This window comes from Lissotriton vulgaris, chromosome 4_1, assembly GCF_964263255.1.
Source record: "Lissotriton vulgaris chromosome 4_1, aLisVul1.2, whole genome shotgun sequence".
In the NCBI taxonomy this organism is placed as follows: domain Eukaryota; kingdom Metazoa; phylum Chordata; class Amphibia; order Caudata; family Salamandridae; genus Lissotriton; species Lissotriton vulgaris.
The window spans coordinates 636,385,805-636,404,644 of record NC_141691.1 but is presented as its reverse complement, the minus strand read 5'-3'; the positions used below and the strand labels follow the sequence as shown (position 1 = coordinate 636,404,644).

The following is an 18,840-nucleotide window of genomic DNA, read 5'->3' as shown; positions in this document are numbered from 1 at the left end:
TGAATCTGTCGGCCTTTCAATTTGCCCAGGCCCTGGAATAGTGATGGAAATTTTACAACATAGTCCGAGCTGTCGTTCACATTGAAGAGCACATGCACTAAACAGAGGCGTTCAGCGGTGGGGAGGCTCAGCAGACAGTCAGCATCGGGCCCCTTAATGACATGGATGACTGCTGGGATGGAGATGTCGCCGTCCGTGAGGGTGGTATCGAACTTGCCGAGGCACGGGAGTGGTTTTCTCGACATCCAGGTGTACACACGGACAGGCGCGAAGCGCAAGTGGGGTTTTGGGTCCATGCGTTCATGTTCAGCAACTGAAATGTAGTTGAGGGATGCGCCACTGTCCATCACGAATTTCGCTGCGTGGTTGCCCACTTTGATGTCGAGACGTGGGTAACGTTTGAGCTGATCGTTGTCAGCGATGTTGACGTATTCGGTGGTGTACAGAGACCGCCTGGATGAGGATGATCTTGATTCTCTTGATGGAGAACGACGGTCCCATCTGGAGCGTCTAGATTCGTGGCTGGAGTGAGAGGACGCTGGAGACCGAGTGGAGTCACCCTGAACTGCTCTGATGTGGTGACGTTTGGTCTCAGATCTCAAGGGCCTCTGCTGGCTGTCTCTTCTGGCGTTGTCACTGCGTCTTTCTCTGTGGTATTCGCTACACATGGCCTCAAAGTGATTGGACCGTCCACATTTTCTGCAGCGTTGTCCCATGGCAGGGCAGGAGTCGATGTGAGGGTAGTCATATCCGCACCTGAAGCACCGCCTCGTGCGGTCGGGCCGCCGATCTCTCCTCTCAGGTTCCTTCCTTCTGTAGTCCGAGCGTCGCCTGGGCGAAAATCTGGATCGGCGTGACCTGTCACGCGGGTTGCCACGGTGATCTTGTCTTCCATGTCGTTGGTCAGAGATGCGATTGGCATGTTCATTGCTGGTGCCGGGTCCAGTGTCGATATCCGCCGCATTTTCTTCAGCCTGGTCATACAGCCGGGAATTCTCCTCTATCTCCGCGAGTTCTTGCGGTTTTCTTAGTAGTCGTCGTCTCAGCGACTCCGAGTGACACCCAGAGATTATTTGGGATTTGATGGCTGCATCGGGCGAGAAGTTCATAAAGTCACAGTATTGGGACTGACGTCGCAGTCGATGTATGAAGGAGCTCAGTGGCTCTTCTTTGCCCTGGCGCTGTTGGTGGAACTTGTGTCGCTCGTAATCGACATTCCTTTTGTGCAGAAAACGGTTATTTAGCACGTCCCTCACTTTGGCAAAAGTATCACCTTCTGTGGTTGGGATCTCTCGCACGATCTTGCTTATCTCACGCCCTCCTAGGTTGCGAAGGGTTATTATTTTGTCTTTTTCCGATTCTATTTTGGACCCTTCAAGGTAGTCCTCAAGGTCCTCTAGCCATTCCTGCCACTTTAGGCCCATGCTGCTCCCTGTTGTGACGGTTAATGGCTCCGGTGCTCGCAGATGCGTTCCTCCCTTGACATCCCTTTGCGCGGGAGGGTTAGACATTCTGACGGTGGACTTTCAGTGCTTGTTTTGACTTCGGTTGCAGTTACTGGCGTTTGTTTCCTCAATTGTCCACTACAGCTACCCATGCTTGTTTATTTCTTGCTGTCTGGGTTCACTTGGTAAGATTTGCTGGGCTATCTTGCCACGGTTCGTCAGTTTGCGCTGCTAGTGCTTGTTTCTGGTTCTTTGCCTGACTCAAAGATGGCCGCCGCCCATTCACGTAGGGTCTGTCTTTCAAGCTGCCTGACCTTAAGATGGCCGCCCCCTCTTCAGCCCACGAGGTTTCCTCTCGCCCCAGGCACACACACGCTCAGGACTGCTGGACTCACGGTTGTGCTGTGGCAGGTCTCCACTCTTCCAGCAGGGTTGGGGTGAGTTTCCTCTGCTCTGCGTGGTTTGCTGGCCTCGCGCGCGTCAGGCGGCGGGGCTTCACTTTTGCCGTCAGCGCTGGCTGCGGGCACTTCGCCACTCGCACTTGGGGTATTTCTCCCGCCCTCGCGGCGCTGCAGAATCACTGGGGCAGTGTCGGAGTGGGCTTCCGACCCTCACTTGGTCCCTTTGCACTCCTGGTTCTCGCGCGTCCAGCGCTCTTCCTTGTGGCGCTCCGGCGCTCCCACTCGGCGCTCTTTCTTGCGGCGCTTCGGCGCTCTCACACGGCGCTCTTTCTTGTGGCGCTTCGGCGCTTGCACTCTTCGCTTTCTTCTTTTCTCGACCCTCTGAGGCTGTCGAGGGGAGATCAGGTCGCTCCTGGGGGGCCCGCTGTCAGCGCCGCAGGGTCACGGTCGCAGCGGAGCTCTGGACGCTCCACGCTGCGGGACGGGGCACTCTCGGGTGGGTTTGCTTCTTGCCACCCTTCGTCGCCAGTTGTAGTGTCTCACTACAAGGATACACGGACACATGCAGGTGTGTTCTCAACTCTTTATTAATGTATCACTGCCTCGTTCCCCGTCCCTACACTAACTGACCCTTTCCTGTCTTGTCCCCACCTCTTCCCCTCTGCCCACCTAGCTCCGCCCACCCCAGCTACTGGACTGCTGACTCTTACATTCTATACAACAAAGGACAAGCTACAAAACTACTGGGACCCACAAAACACACAGCCATGTTGTGGCACACAGCGCAGACTCGGATGGGATGGAAGGGTGTCATTACTAAACTCACCCCTCTCTGGGATACTAAACTACTAGGACAACTTAGAAAATGCAAAGGGTTTGACCAATGGGACAATATAGGTATTTCAACAGTGGGAGACCTTTGGGATAGGGGGAGCGTGCTACCATTTGATCAGCTGTCACCTTTCATTTTTTTACAATATAATATGCAACCTGTTAGCGTTGTAACTACATATATGTAACTTGTTAGCGTGATCAGCCTATCTTGTGTACCTATAACTGTATATACCGTCTTTTCTGGCTTATATAACACAACTTTTTAACCCTTGAAAATCTTTTCAAAAGTTGGGGGTCGTCTTATACGCCGGGGTCATTTTACAAGCAAGCGAATATAGCCTAAACCCTATATTTTATAAGGAAAAGTAGGGGGTCGTCTTATACGCCCAGTCGTCTTTTAAACCAGAAAGCGTGTTTAATCTATTTTATGTACCTTCTGTAATTTACCTGGCACTCATATGAGGTCAACTTTGAAAACATTTATTTAACTCCTGTTCTAACCTAACGCTGACACCTTTTATATTTCTTACAATATAAATATGCAACTTGTTCACGTTGTAACTGCATATATGTAACTTTTTAGCGTGTTCAGCCTATATATGTAATCGTTAGCATGTTTAGTCTATCTTCTTTCCTTTTGTAACTTACCTGGTTCTTTTGTAAAGCGCTCGGACACCTTTGGGTAAAGTTCGTGCTATATAAACTGCATTAAATAAAATAAAATAAATAGCAGTCAAGAGGTTAAAATATGCAGACAGCACAAGATTTGTGTACACTTTCGGAGACTTCAAGCCCTGACCCATATTGAGCCTTGTAAACAGGCTACAGAGCAGTCCCTATCGCCTGTACTTTAAAATCACCGATTGAACGTTAGAAATACTCTTTTTGGTCGGAGGAGTGCGCTGAATATTTATTTAGCGTTTTTCAAGCACGTGCTCCCCCAAAACACGCTCAACCTGGGCGGAGACAGAGCCTTCGACGGTTTGCATGAAAGCGTCCAAAGGATTACTTGTGAGCGTGAAGTGTTCGAGCCGCGCAAAATTATCCGAGGCCATTTTGAAAATGGGATTTTCGGTCCCAGCAGTCCAAATGTGACGTGTGACATGATTTTGTCAAGATAAGTATACCGACGTTTTTCTTAATCGCCAGAAAGCGTACAGGAAATAGCAGGGGTTCGTGTTAGGTGTAAAGAGGTAAACAAAAATAGTTTTCAAGAAGACAATATCATCTCTCCAAATTCTACTTAAAAACTGCTGCATGCCTTTATTTTTAACGTTACGGCTAAACACGAACTATCTTGGCGAAGGACTTAAATTACAGCATAGTGAGAAAGCATTTTGGGAATTAATTTAAGATGGCCACCTCATTCTACTATTTCTTTCTGTACTTCCGGTTACGGGAGGAGGGGGAGGGCGCACGTTGTTTTCATTGGCCATGATGGGGCAGAGACCCTCCTACTTGTCGTTGGTAGTTCAAGTGTTCTACAGTCTGTCGCTAAGGAAACGGCAGAGCTTGTTTTTGTTGTGGGCAGAAGGCGTGTTTTAGTGCACAGTGAGTGGACAGAGTGACACTGCCGCCCAAGGACTGCGAACTGCAGGTAAAGACACACGCAGCAACTGGAGGCCCCTGCAGCAGCCCACTTTACTGAAATATCTTGAGGCACACTCTGCAGCAGATACATCCGTAGCACACTGAGTGGCTCGCTGAGATCCGAGGCACCGGCAACAGGCAGAACAACGATCTGCTGCCAGGGTACTCCGCATTGAGTTATACACCCCGGCGTAGCTGAGTCAGGAGCAGCGTAAAGAGAGGTACGTGTGTATGGCTGACCTGGCAAAAGTTTCTCTATTTTGTTGTACCGATTTCACAACGTGACGCTGAAAGATTGGGTGAAAAAGCGAATGTTGCCGGTTACTTGATAATGAAAGCCTTGTACGGAGGGCCCGTCATAGTTAAGCAGTGTGCAACGTTGCAGACGTCCTTTCTGTCATCACTGTCAGACGGTGGACGCCCCCTTTTGCCCTTTCGCCGTCTTTGGAAAACTTACGTAACACATATGACGATTTATAAGGAACTGTTCAAATGTCAGACAATGTTATATACTACGGAGAACGCCTTTTTTTCAAGCAGTAACTAGAATGGTCTCTTTGTCGCACTTATTACATTTTACTTTTCTTACAGACTGACGCCAAATTAAATGTTTTAATTTGTATGCACCCTGCAACCTGTAATTGCTATCTGAAGAGCAGTGCCTATTAATGTTCGTAGATTCTTTACTGCTGTTTCTTCGCGGCAAAGTGACAATTTTACGCATATGATATGGGCAACATATCCACGTACTAAATATTTAAAGGAACCTGTGGTCGAGCCCTTCAAAGGGACAGATCTGTAATATAAGAAAACGCGGATAGTTTGATAGGCATGGGAGTAAAAGGACTTGGTTTCCTCCCGTAATAAGCGTAACTTTCAAAGCTGCTAAGTTTTCAGTTTGCTTATGTGTGACATTTCAGTGGCCATAGTGTGCTTATGTGTGACATTTGAATGTCTTAGCCGTGACATTTTGAATGACTCTTTATTATGAGGGGAACTAAGTATTGTCATGTAATGAGACTAATTATAAAAATGACTCAGTTGAAACACTCTTGAGGTGCTATTGCAAAAGGAATAAAATGAACAATGCTCTGGGCCAGCAGAGCATCACTCTAGTTTGTGCAAGCTCACCATTTATCATAGTTGAGCTCTTTGCTGGAATAATGGGAATGCTGATAGGAAGGATTTTTTGGGCCCTGCATCACAATATTTTCAGGACATTTGTTCGAAAAAGCTTTGAATTTATGATCCAATTCCAGCTTTTCATGCCTCTTTGGCAAGAACATTGACACTGCACGGGCACGCTGGTTCAAATTCAGAATGTGTTTCCATCTAATTTTTAGGGATAGTGATGTGCGGTGTCATTATTGTACTATAACAACAGCGCACTAATTTTAGTGCAAATAATTTCTTCAACTCACTCCCATTTCTTATATGTGAGGTCCTGTTATGATCTAAAAGTAACTTTTTTATGTCTATTACATGGTGCTAAAAAACAACATTTCTCTGCTACATGTCTGTAATAGACTCACAGACCATTACCCATATGACTTTTTTTTTACAGGAAAATGATAAAAATCTTTGTTTAAAAATCATTCAAGGTCACTAGGGTAGGACTGGGTGCAACCGTAACAATTGTGGCCCCCTGAAAGGCCGGTGCCCTTGGCCAGAGCCCACTATCCCATGCCTTAAATCGTCTCTGCTGCTAGGTCTGAAAGGCTGGAGAAGATCAGCTCCAGCCTAGCAGGCAAGCCGACAGCTTAGAGTCACAGGGGCAGGTGGGGGGTACTCTGAATGCAGTACGGTGTGTGCTCCCTGGCCCACTGCTGATCTTGAAAGTGCTACTGCTTTCCTTTCTCTTCTTTGGGACCTCAGCAGCAATATAGATAGCACGGTGCATGTGGCACAGACAATGTACATTCAGCTGTGTGCACACTCTGAAACGCCGTCTAGGACTGAAGGTCCAATCCAGAATATAGGGGCCAATCATTACTGCGCCTGTCCTTTGTAATTAGAAGACCATACACCTAATATGCATGATTAATTAGGTACCCTTCGGTGATGCAAGGATTTGTCCAAAATTGATTAGTTTAACCCTTGTTGCGTGATGATTAGTAGAGCTGTAATATTTAAGCGATGTGGTTAGTTTTTTATGTGGAAATTGTTAGCAAAAACATTCCTAAGAACACAAGTTACTCAGTATACTGAAAGGAGACTGGTTCAAGTATACAATGTTTTGTGGATGCAAGGAAACATCAGCTTCATTGTCCCTTTTATACCATTTCTCCTTGAACCACCCAAGCATGAAAGGAAGGTTAAGTAAAAAATGCACAACCGCAAATACTTTTGAAAGTATATGAAACAGGCAGTAATAAGCTGGAATTATTCAAGATTTCACTCGAATAATAAATATTTTGCCCTGGCCAAATAGAAAATAGAATGGACATGCTGATTGCTGAAAAGGTAAAGGGAGCAATGGCATACAGAATATTGAATGACATTTTTTAAGAGCAGGACAGAATATACTGCAGACTTAAGTCCATCCCTTACTCCACTAGCAGCAAAAAATAGTTTTCTTCGATTTCATTTATTAAGGCCCTCACAATTCAGATTGAGCGGAATTCATGTGTAATGCATATAAGGAATCTTTTCAACCCTATCACGAATAGCCTGGAGTTTATGCACTCAGTTTTCCTGTTTCAAGAACAATGACCTGTTTTTACTGGTCGTTGGAAGTGGCCTGCAAAGGTTTAGACTTCGGCTACAGTAGCAGCTGTGCTTCATACCCAAGTCCTGCCCAACTTTCTTCTCTGGCAAGGAGGGGAGCATGCAAGGCCTTCCCTGCCAGTGTATTTCTTCCCTTTCGCTTCCCCACACTTGCTCCCTCTTCCCCACACTTGCTCCCTCTTCATCCATCTTCACCCTGTACAGTAGCCTCTGCTCCCATTTACCACCTGCTCAGAGTAGATAGCAAATAAGGGCACTAACCCAGTTTAATTGCGAGTTCTGTGTGGTTTTACACCTGATAAAATTGAGTCAGCACAATTATTCCCATTCCATGGGGTTTAAATGAATTACATGTGACTGGTAAGGTGTTACTGCACCATCCCAGCAGTTAATGGTTCTTTGTTTGCACCCCGCCAGTACTGTGTAACTAGTAATGAGGGTCTACGTAATGATTTTAGAAAGAAAGGGGTCTATTCTCAGTTGCCGAAAGAACATAAAGAAGGGAACGAGATTCAGTTGTGCCAAGGTCCAAAATATGGTATACTATGTTAGCTCTCATTTATAGATCATGTATACACCCAAAGATTTTATGGCACTAAGAAGGTAAACACCTATTCCACTGAGCATCAACATACTATGCCAAGAATTGAAAAAGAATCTGGTTTTCAGAGCCTTGCAAAAATGAATGTTTTCCAAGAGAAGAGGCAACAGTTCCAGAAGGTAGGTACAAGAATAGAAAAAGAAGCCACCACATAGTCGCTGGCGACTGTAACTGGGAGCCATTAGGATAGAAGCTTTCTCAAGTGGAAGAATACAAGTGGGTGTTAGTGGAGAACACATTTCTTCTGTAAGTGAAAGCAGAACCAAACAAACCTGTGGACTAAGCAAAGAATGTAAAAAAGAAACTGGGAGCCAGGGCGCACAACTTCAAGATGGCAGATCCAGACCGAGTCGGTCACGATTGTAGCTGCGGTGTTCTGGATTACTTGCAGGTGCTTAAGGAGGGGTTTGGGAGAGTCTATAAACACAAAGAATTTCTTGATGGCAATTTTCTCACTGTAGGTGTGAGTTGGGCAAGATATTCTTCAGTTGTTTTCAACTCAAAGAAGCAGACAGAGATGACTGGCAGATATGAGGAGATAGCGGTAGCCCAGCACTACATGTAAAACAGAGTTCTGACAATACCTTGAAGTTCAGGGTAAGGACTCATCTCACGGAGCCAGAAAGGAGGTGACCAGGTGCTAAATTGTTGTTTTGTAATCATCATGTTGTTTTTCTCAGAAATGTTTAGATAAAAATAGGGGGCAAGGTAGGCCTCACATTATAGGGAAACGAATTTGTGATATTTCCACTACCAAGACATGTAAAACGTAAAAGTACATGTTCTGCTTTTTAATTACAGTGCTCACTGCCCTGTGAACTGTAGAAAGCCTTCTTGAAGGGTGACTTATATGTAACAAAAAGGGAGTTTCAGGCCTGGCAAAGGGGTTTATTTTGCCAGGTCTAATTGGAAGTTTAAAACTACATGCAGGCTGCAATGACAAGCCTTGGGCATGTTGGAAGGGGCTCCCTAAATGGTGACACAATAAGTTCTGCGACCCCCTAGTAGCATTTAACTTACCAGTCCTGCATATATGGGATACTGCTTTACTAGGGACTTATAAGTAAATTAAATATGACAATCAGGTGTAAGATAATCTTACCATGTTCTAGGGAGTGAGCACACACATTAGCACCGGTTAACAGTGGTAAAGTGCTCAGAGTCCTAATGCAAACAAAAACAAATTCAGCAAAACAGGAAGGGAGAAGGCGAAAGTTTGTAGGAAGACCACCCTAATGCTGACAGGTCTAACAGTGTGTTTATTCTAGCATTTGGTTCATTACCATTTGGGGGATATTGACCTAGCTGTGGTCCTATACTTGCAGTGACACTCAGAATTGTGACCTAACTATGTTTTTTAATACTGGTGCAATGTTGATATTGGTCTAACACTCATTCTTTACATCCTGGGCCAATATTAGTATGACTGTGGTGCTTTGGATAATGGAGAAGTAGTGGCCTGACTGTGGTGCTTTACATACACATACAGAGTAGATAATTGCCATATAATAGTGCTTCAAATACTGTGCCATTATTGGCCTTGCTCTGATGCTTCACGAACTAAGAAAGTACAGGCTGGGCTATGCCAGTTTACATCCGGAGCACTTTGTGGAAAAGGTCGACCTGTAGTGTTTTATCTTTTTGCTTAATACTGGTCAGATTTCAGTGTTTTACGTACGTGGAAGTACAGTCTGGCTTTGGAGATGTACGTTACAAAAATAGGCATGATTATGGTGATGGTTAAAATATTGGGTCACTGTGAAAACTGTCATGGTTATAGTGCTTCAGACACTTTGGAATCGTGTAAACTGCCTTAACTGTAGTGATATATACATGGGTGCAATAGGCAAACTGGCATGACAGTGGAAACTGTGGCACTGGCATTATGGCAATAACACCAGCCTGTAGAGTAATTCTTCTGTGTGGAGCCCGATTCATTAGGGCCATCAGTCTAATGGTAGAGAATGACCCAACAACAGTAAGCAACATTAGCAGGCACATAGCACAGACATCATATCCAGCTCAATGAGCAGTAATGTCCTATTTAACTATTGATGATTTTGTCTGATTAGTTGCATATTAGATAAAAGTGGTCACTATAAAAAATTGGGGTGTTGATAGACTGAAGTATAAGCCCTGGTCAAGCAGCAACCACAATCCTTCCCAGGGTTAGGGACGAGCCAACCCTCTGGTAGCTTGGCACAGAGCAGTCAGGCTTAGAGGCAACGTGTTAAGTATTTTTGCAACATTTCAAACAGTAATAATGTTAAAACACAACACAAAAAGGATCCTACAGCAAGTAAGAAAAATAGTTACTTTAAAAAAATAAAATGACCAAAAAAACAAAAATCCAATTTGTAGAACAACAGATATGCAATTTTTAGTAAAAATAGTGCCAAGAAGCACAAAGCGCCAACTGAAGGTATCTTGTTGCACCAGACAAGGATTAAGTCACAAGTTCAGGCCCATCACAATAGAGTGCCGGCCAGCTACAGGGACCCACTTAGGGCCCCTGAACAAAGTACATGAAATCCTATTTTGTGTAGCGTTCCGAGAGTCTGCGACACAGATTCATTGCGCAGCCGAAGCAATGTGTCAGTTCTGAGATGTGGCGAGGCTGTGATGCGAGGTCCTGCTTCATCAAGGATCCCGTCTTCGAGAGCTTGCGATGCAAAGTCCATTGTTGAGGGTGGTACGCACAGTATGGGCGATTACTCAATTTCAATGGAGCTGCAATGAGTAGTCTGGCATCACTTCAAGGCTGCCATCCACGAGAGATGCCAGGGCCTGTGCTGATGAAGCGACAATCTGCGATGCAATGTTTATCTTTGCGAAAGGTCCGATGTTTGTAGTAGCAGTGATAAGTCAGTTGTTATATGTCCACATAGGCTGGTCAGAGCATGCCGGGCCCTCTTTCAAGGGTCTTTCAAGGGTCTAGTACTGGGGTGGCACCACTTGGCAGGATAGACTCACAGATGGCAGAGTCCAGATGCTGGGGGTCAAGGTTATTGAAGCCTTCTGTCCCTGAGGCTCAAGTCAGGAGGCCAGCCAGCAAGCACTTGGTGTCACTCTGTAGTTCTGGGTTTAACAGAGGCAGGTTCTAACCTTCTCACCCAGGTAAGAGAGCAGCAGGTCTGCAAAGCAAGTCAGCAGTTCAATCAGAGCAGCAGAAGGCATACCTTTTAGCAGCACAACAGTACCTCCTCCTGGCAGAGTAGCCACAGGTCAAGAAGTGTTACTGAAGAGTTGACGACTGAGGTCCAATATTTATACCCAGTTGTTTCTTTGAAGTGGGGTGAAGCTTCTAGAGGCATACCTTTGAAGTACACAGGTGCCCTGCCTTCCTTGCCCTGGCTCCTTTGTGTGGCGGCAGGACACCGCCCATTCAAGTGCAAGTGGGTCTGTGCCCAGCTCCACCCTCTCATGCTGCCAGTGATGGCCCATCCAGGCATATCTAATTTAAAATCCAACTTCTCCATAAGTAAGGATTTCTCATTACAATTCCAAAGACACCAAACATAAACTGTAATAAGGTAACTCCAACACCATCCTATGGTAGAGGTAGCCCTTGCAGTAGTGAAAAACAAATGTAAGAGTATTTCACTACCAGGGCATGTAAAACCTAAAAGTGCATGTCCAACTTTTTAAAAACACTGCACCCTGCCCTCTGGGCTGGTCAGGGCTTACGCTAGAGGTGAGTTATAAGTATTAAAAAGGAAGGCTTGGACCAAGCCGAAGGTTTATTCTTGCCAGGTTGAAATGGCAATTAAAAACTGTACACACAGGCTGCAATGGAAGGCCTTAGTCATGTTCAATGTCCTACTTAAGTGCGTGGCACCATCATTGATGTAGACCTCCTAGTAGCATTTAATTTACAGGCCCCAGGAATAGGTAGTGCCACCATAGTAGGGACCTACAAGTACATTAAATATGCCAATTGGGTGTAAGCCAAATATACCATGTTTTAAGCAGAGAGCATAAGCACTTTAGCAGTGGTAAAGAATGCCCTGAAGCAAGCAAAAACGAAGCCAGCAAAACAGGAGGTCTGATGGCAAAAAGTTAGGGGGAAACCACACGATGGATGCCAGATCTAACAGTCACATTGTTCCTTATTTGAGATACAGTGGTGTCACTTCTTTTGGCATAAAATATTTAAAGGATTTCCCAAAGCGGTCTACTGTAGATCTAATAGGTACTGTTTTCCTGCAGCATAAATATGTGCATTCAGTTTATTTTTATTGGGTAGACAATTTCTGGGTAGCCCCATAATTTTCTTGAATGTGGAAATATGTCTGCTCGAGTTTGTGAAAGCTCTTAAAATATTGGAATATTTCATTACTTATCTTTCAGAGCCACCTATGAAATCCATAGTTTTTTAACCAATGTATGTAAAAAATTGAGCTGTAAAATGTACTATGATGTCCAGTTGTCTTTTCCATAATGTCCTTAGGAACAAACTTTGTCCCCATTCCTCAGTTAGAGGATGCCAGTCTTGCTTACAATGTTTGCTTGGTAAAAGTTGCGGCTGGTATGAAAGAATAATTCCAGAGCTATTTTGGGTTTCCAGTCCCGTGCTGAGTACTGTGTCTTTCTAGCAACTGCCTCTATGTTACTGTCTTGATAGAAAACGATCAGCAGAGTTAAGTAAAATACCAGAATCGCTTTCTGCTTAGGGACTTTCTTTTTTATTTTTCAAGCAACTGCCTCTATTTAACTGTTTTGATAGAAAATGATCAACAGAGGTCAGTAAAATACAGGAATTGCTTTATCCAGGATAGTGTGCTTCATAGCTAAAAACTCATAAGTTCCCAAAGGCGAGACCTATTTAATTGTTTCAAGAAGTAGGTGCTTTCTTTAGATGTTGCAGATGCCGGGTGCCTTTTGTCTTTTTGTTTGTTTTCTGTGCTCTAACTCCAGTTAGCACAACAGAAGGACCCTTCCAAGTCTGTATCTGTAGCCTATAACTTGCAGTTCTTACTAAAGTCACATAGACTAATTTAGTCAGGTTCTGGAGAAACAATGGAAAACAGGGTAGGGAAGAGGGGGACAACCAACACCCCAACTCAGCATACACAGAACCACCCTTTTGGTTACAAGATGCTGGTCAGTTGGGTGGAACTCAAAAGCACAAACAGAAAGCTGAGCTGAGGAAGTTCTGCAGTATAAAGAGGTCTGGTAGTGCTTTGGAAAATCCATGGAAAAAGTAAGGTGAAACCGAGGACAGTGCAAGAAAACAGGTAACAATGTACTTGGTAGAGCAGATGGGTGAAAACTGTGCCATAGCAGTAGAAACCCACCAAAACGATGTTGGCAGGCAAAAAACAGATGTCAACGATCTGTTTTTAGCCTCTGCTGCGTTTGCCCCGGAAATCCCCCCCTGTCCAGCTGTACATTGGTTAATTTTCCGGCTTACCCAGTAGAGGATCACCTCCATCTTTGATTGGGTTGGAGCACCGAATAACAGTACATTATGAATATACTACATGGATGCCACCACTACCCAGACTCTGGAGCCTGAATATTCTGTGTGCCCAGAATGCCGTGAGCGACCAAGCGCCAGCTGTTGCCACAATGTAGGGGCCCAACTTTTCATGGGGGTCTTCGCATGGAGCTCCTCACAATTTATACCCCAGATTCCCATAGTCCGCCATCCATAATAGGGGGCATACTTGTCAGACAGTCACTGGTCTGGTTAGCTGATGGGCAGCTTCAATGTGGTCTGTGTATACATTTTGCTACCCGGACGAGATATCATGACCAAAATATTGTGATATGTTGAGTCTTTTCTTACTTGATTCAGTGAGTAGATACAGTGAATCAACCTTGCACTGGTCCAGTGAGCACATCACTAAAACGAACACATCCGTAACATATTGAACCAGGGTGTCCAGATCTTTCTTGAGAGCCTGTGAAAAGATGGAAGGGGACTATGCCCCTTAGACAAACAGCATCACTTGAATTGCCCGCCAGAAAATGAGAACGCAAAGTTATACTGACTGTTAGAATGTTCAAGTATAGAGAAGAAGGCAGAGCATGAACAACAAGAGTAAGTCATGTGGCAGTCTTCATATACACCAGAGGATGGCATCTGGGTTTGGTACAAGAGCATTTATAGCACACAAAACTTGTACAAAATTGTATCTGGTGGAGAAGTGTGGCTCACTGGTTAGAGCGGCAGACTGAAGCAGAGATCAGGCCCGGGACCAGGGTTCAAGTCCCGACGCGGCAGGGTCTTGGGCTCAATGTACGCGGACCCGATAATTCTCGCCTCAGTGCCTACTCTAACCATGGGTCCCACGCTGCAACTCTGGGCAATAGCTTGCTTAATCTCCACAACGGCCCCTACAACACTGGGATGCCTGGCTTCACCTTGGGGGTGCCCAGGAGGGGCATCTCACAGGGAGAGCCAGGAAGGGTTCCACAGCGTTATACAGCGCCGGGACGCCCTGTTGGGGCAGCTGTGCGCTTTACAAAATACACTACATTTACATTTACATCTGTACCAGAAGTTTAAATTTGGCAGAATGGGGGTTTTCACATACAGTAGAAATCACAGCGCCTTGCAGAGATGATTGGCCATATTCCCATTTCTGCCTCCGAGCATAGTAGGTATTAAGGAGTCTAGATAACTTTTAGGTAGCAGAAATTTGGTTAAGTATTTCAGATATTGATTGAGGCACGCGAAGGCTCATTATTTCCCCATGAAACAGCTGAGACTACATTTTCACTTTCATGTGGAACGTTTAAGTACACACCATCACTTGTGCAAAATACAATACATTTCAGTGTGCATAACAGATCCCTAGTTAGGAGTTTTGTAGGTGAGGTAGGGATTAAAAGGAAAGCATGTTGATCACTGATAGGACCCAATGAAATAAACAAAGGTTCATTAACTTAGTCCTGGACACGTGTTAGAAATCCCGACTGCATCAAGAGAAGTAGAGAAGGAAATTTAGAGGTTTTTAGGGCAGATCTATTAGCACTAGTATCATTAAGCGAAGAGATGTACTTTCTGCGAATATTACACCTTGTATACAGCCCATTTCCATGCAGGCATCAAAGCATTGAAAGAGCAGTAGATCGGGTATTGATTTTGTGAAATCTGGGTAAGTTCTAATTGTTTGTGCTGATCAGTTAAGCTCTGTGTAAAGTTAGGACACTCACATTCCTTGTGCCCCAATTACCCACAATTAGAACATGAAGAACCACTGGGTGGAGCAGCATCTTCCCTTCCCTCTGTTGGCTTCCTCTGGACCTAACATTTTGTTGTCCACCTTATTTTTTTGCCATCCAATTGCTCCCGACCCCCTCCCAATTACAGTTTGTTGGAAAGATAGCATTTGAAAGGACATTATTTCAGATTCAATACAATTTTATTTCTTTCTTGTACAACAGCTCAATGGTTTTGAGTGGAAAGCAATTCAGAACTACCTTAAGTTTGCCATCCAATGCAGATAAAAAGAGTAAAAGTCACACCTACAGCTTCTGGAACATTTTCAGCCGCATTAGAAATACCAGAATAACTATCGAACACATCTTTCAAAATATCTAGATAATCAGCAGGGGTGTCACCTCATGTAATTACTAATCTGGATCCATTCGGTTTTCCAGAACATGCTTCAGTAATAGAAGCAAGCAGTGCACCCCTAGTAGCAATAAAAACAGCTTTAACAATAGTTGCTTGCCTTGGCCAATCTGCTCTTTCTCAGATCCAATCCATCTCTTCATATGTCTTAAGAGGGCATTGCAATCTATTCATATCAGTCCAGTAAGGTTTGTAACATTCAAACTGAGTCTGCAATATTTCACAGAACCTTTGGAGGTTAGAGCGCATGTTAGAGAATTGCTATTTGTCATACATTAGATCAACAGGAGATTGGGTGACATGACTGGTGTATCGTTCACCTACTCTAGGGCCTAGGTCTCTGACAGCGGCACAAAGGCATCTGGTTGGACTGAGGTAATATCATTGGGATCATCATGGTCTTTTTTGTTAGTTGAAGGGGTGTGTCGGCTACATCTGGAAACTGTCTCAAGCTCTCTTGCCCTTCATGCTGTAATCATTATTAGGGTATCTTGAGTAACAGACTGTGAACCTGACCACTCCTATGTATACCTCCACAGTGGTGAGATACTGAACGAACACAATTGCATTGGGTGGCAAGGGAGCTGTTGTTGTGGCTACCCCTCGCTGCACCTGTTGTGGTGTTGCTTGTTGCAGTCTCTGTGCTTGCTTGGACTAAATTTGCCTGTGCCCCACCTCCGGACCCATTAACCGGTGCTGCTGTGTTCCCAGGCATGCCTTGAGGTGTATGTACTCCCAGCATCTCCCACAGGTATGAAGGAGCTCAGAACATCCTCTTTTACTTCTACTGCTTCTGAACTCTGACTGGTAATTTTGGGAAATATACCAGAAAGAGGCAATGCAGTGAATTCACAAACCTGAGCCAGGCCCTTAAAAGGTACACATTTTGTGTCCCAGTTTCTTGTGGGTGGAGAGGTGTGGCTCACTGGTTAGAAGAGGCAGACCTGGAAGCAGAGGCCAGCCTGGTACCAGGGTTCAATTCCCGGCTCGGCGGAGTCTTGAGTCCTAAAATGTCCATGGACTTGACAATTCTCGCTCCGGTGCCTACTCGATTCACGGGTTCACACTCTGCGACTCTGGGCAATAGCTTGCTTAATCTCCACAACGGCCCCTTGCGGCAGGATGCTTGGCTTTCACCTTGCGGATACCCTGCCGGGGTTATCTCACAGGGGAATACCAGGACGGGTTCCCTAAGCAAGCGCTTAGAAACCGCTCGGTGATTTGCGCTATATAAATTCCTGTACATTTACATTTACATTTGTGGGTGTCTTTCAGTCTCCTTTTTTTTTTTATGACCTTTGACGCTTTCATTTCTGCTTTTTAGGTCGAGCTGGTGTAAGCAGTGCAAAGCACTGCATCCAGCGAAGCATCTTTTGTTACTCACTTCCTGGGAATGTGAGATAGGGGATGGGCAGGCGCAGGCGATTTCCCCATGTGAGCGCGCACGTTCACCCACACGCCGTACACATCTCATGTCCCACATTACGAGAAAGGGGATAACACTCAGACACACACACGCGCGCATAGACACACACGCGCGCGCACACAGACACACACACACACACACGCGCACGCGCCCCCCCACTCACCGGGTCTGTCGGACTCCTCTCGTCCTGCGGTGGTGGCGGCTGCACGAGTTAGTAGCCCCCTCCATACGCCGCATGAGTCTCGCAGCATTCCCTTAACTACGGCGGCAGATCCAGGGACAGCGCATGCGCGAGCAGCCCTCGCGCCCCCAGCCCCATCTCCTCCCCGGCCCGGATGTGGGCACGAGCCGCAGATCCAGGGACAGCGTTAATACTTGTTTTAAGAGAGTTCGTTTTCCGGCGTTCGTTTTCCGTTCGTTTTCATAGCAAAACAAAGCATGGCATAATAAAACAAAATATAGCATAGCATAGCATAGCTAAACATAGCATAACAAAACATAGCATAGAATGACAAAACATAGCATAGCATAACATAACACAGCATAGCATAACATAACAAATCAAAGCATAGGATAGCAAAACATAGCCTAGTATAACAAAACAAAACATAGGATAGTAAAACAAAACATAGCATAGCATACAGCATCACTCCGCACCACCATTGCATCACTCAGGGTCACCACAACATCAATATGTGCTACCACAGCATCACTGATCGCCATAGCATCACTCGTTCGCCATCACAACATCACTCAGCGCCACCACAGCACCAATCTTTGCAACCATTCAACAACACCCGGTTAAAATATGTTCTCTCAATGTTTCAAGCTTTATTACAAATGTAACAAAAAGATGTTAATATTTCACTTCTGTTCTTGGATTTTCGTCACAATAAAATACACTGAACATAATCTTCACAAAAGTTATTCACAAAAGTTTAAGCTATTGCCGTTATAAATTACAATAGCTTTTATTTAAGTATTAATTCTTAAAAAAATTTGAAAGCCATTATTATTTGTAATATCAATATATCTAAGTCACGTAAATACAACACATATTGCATTACAAACACTATAGGTGTCACATTTGCGAAAGTTAAAACTATTGGCATTGTAAATGACAAAGCTATTAATTTCTCTATTTTCAAAACCAACACAAATACAAAATTTGTCATTTACAATACCAATAGCTCAAACTTTCAAAATGTGAGACCTATTACATTGCAAATGCTTGTTAATTGTTTTTACCACTGTTCATGTGACCAATTCACACACACGGGTCACAGATGACGCATACCACAGCTCACCTGTGTTCCTCATGTGTTTAGCACCACATGCCTTGGTTGGTGCTTATCACAGACCATTATGCAGTGTTTATGGTATTAACTGTTGTCATGTTATGTTTTTATCTCTTGCTGGTTGCGGTTAGATCTACCAGTGCCTCTTTTTAGGGTGCTGTACAGGTGGTCACACTTACACCTCAATGGGGTTCTGACCACACCAAAATGTGTAGGTAGATCACTTTTGATTCGTCCTGAAGAATTGCCATCACTAGAATAAAGGCAAGAAGCATGTCGACCTACACACCTTAAAGTGGGAGGGTGCGTCTTTTAGTGGCCACATCTCATTAAAAATGTTATGAGTGGACCAGTGCTTCCTGTTTTAACTCACATATACACCTTATCATCACCTACACTCACAATTCATATTAAGGGCCCTCACAAGTACTGCACTCAACGGCTTGGAGAGAAGATCTCCGCTAAGTAGGCCCCATTAAGGGCGCCTGATCAGGTATTGCAGCACCAACCTGAGTAGGAGCAGGCCTGATGATGAAGCAAGACACCCGCTTGTTGGGTGTGTGACGATCTTTTTCTGAAAAGGAGGAATCCCTTCTCCTGACCTTACGCTTCCCCACACACTAGGGTACACTATCTTTTTACCTGACCTTTACCTGCTTGTCTCATTAGGAACTTCATACCTTGTTGGTTATACTTGTCTTTCAATCTCCACATCTGAAATTCTTGCTGATACTTCACGCCTTCCTCATATAGAACATATTTATGTTTCTCATTTAAAAAGGTTGACTATTGTTCTGGACTGTTTTTAAACTTGGGGTCTCTCAATCATTTCTCAAGATGGTTCAAGCACTCGATATCAAATGTACCTTCAGCTGAATGATAGATGTTTTCCTTAACACTAGTGATCTTAACCCAATCTTCAGTTTATCTGCA

The 18,840-nt window shown here is 44.7% G+C and overlaps 1 protein-coding gene across 4 annotated transcripts in view; it reads left to right on the top strand.

Annotated features, from left to right (window-relative positions):
• The first annotated feature begins 4,223 nt into the window (after positions 1 to 4,223).
• Positions 4,224 to 18,840, top strand: part of C4_1H7orf57 (chromosome 4_1 C7orf57 homolog) — a 242,188-nt gene continuing 227,571 nt past the window's right edge. For all 4 annotated transcript variants that reach the window (XM_086964899.1, XM_086964896.1, XM_086964897.1 and 1 more), the window contains exon 1: positions 4,224 to 4,491. The gene's annotated coding sequence lies outside the window, so the exon portion shown is untranslated. The remainder of the gene's footprint in view (positions 4,492 to 18,840) is intronic.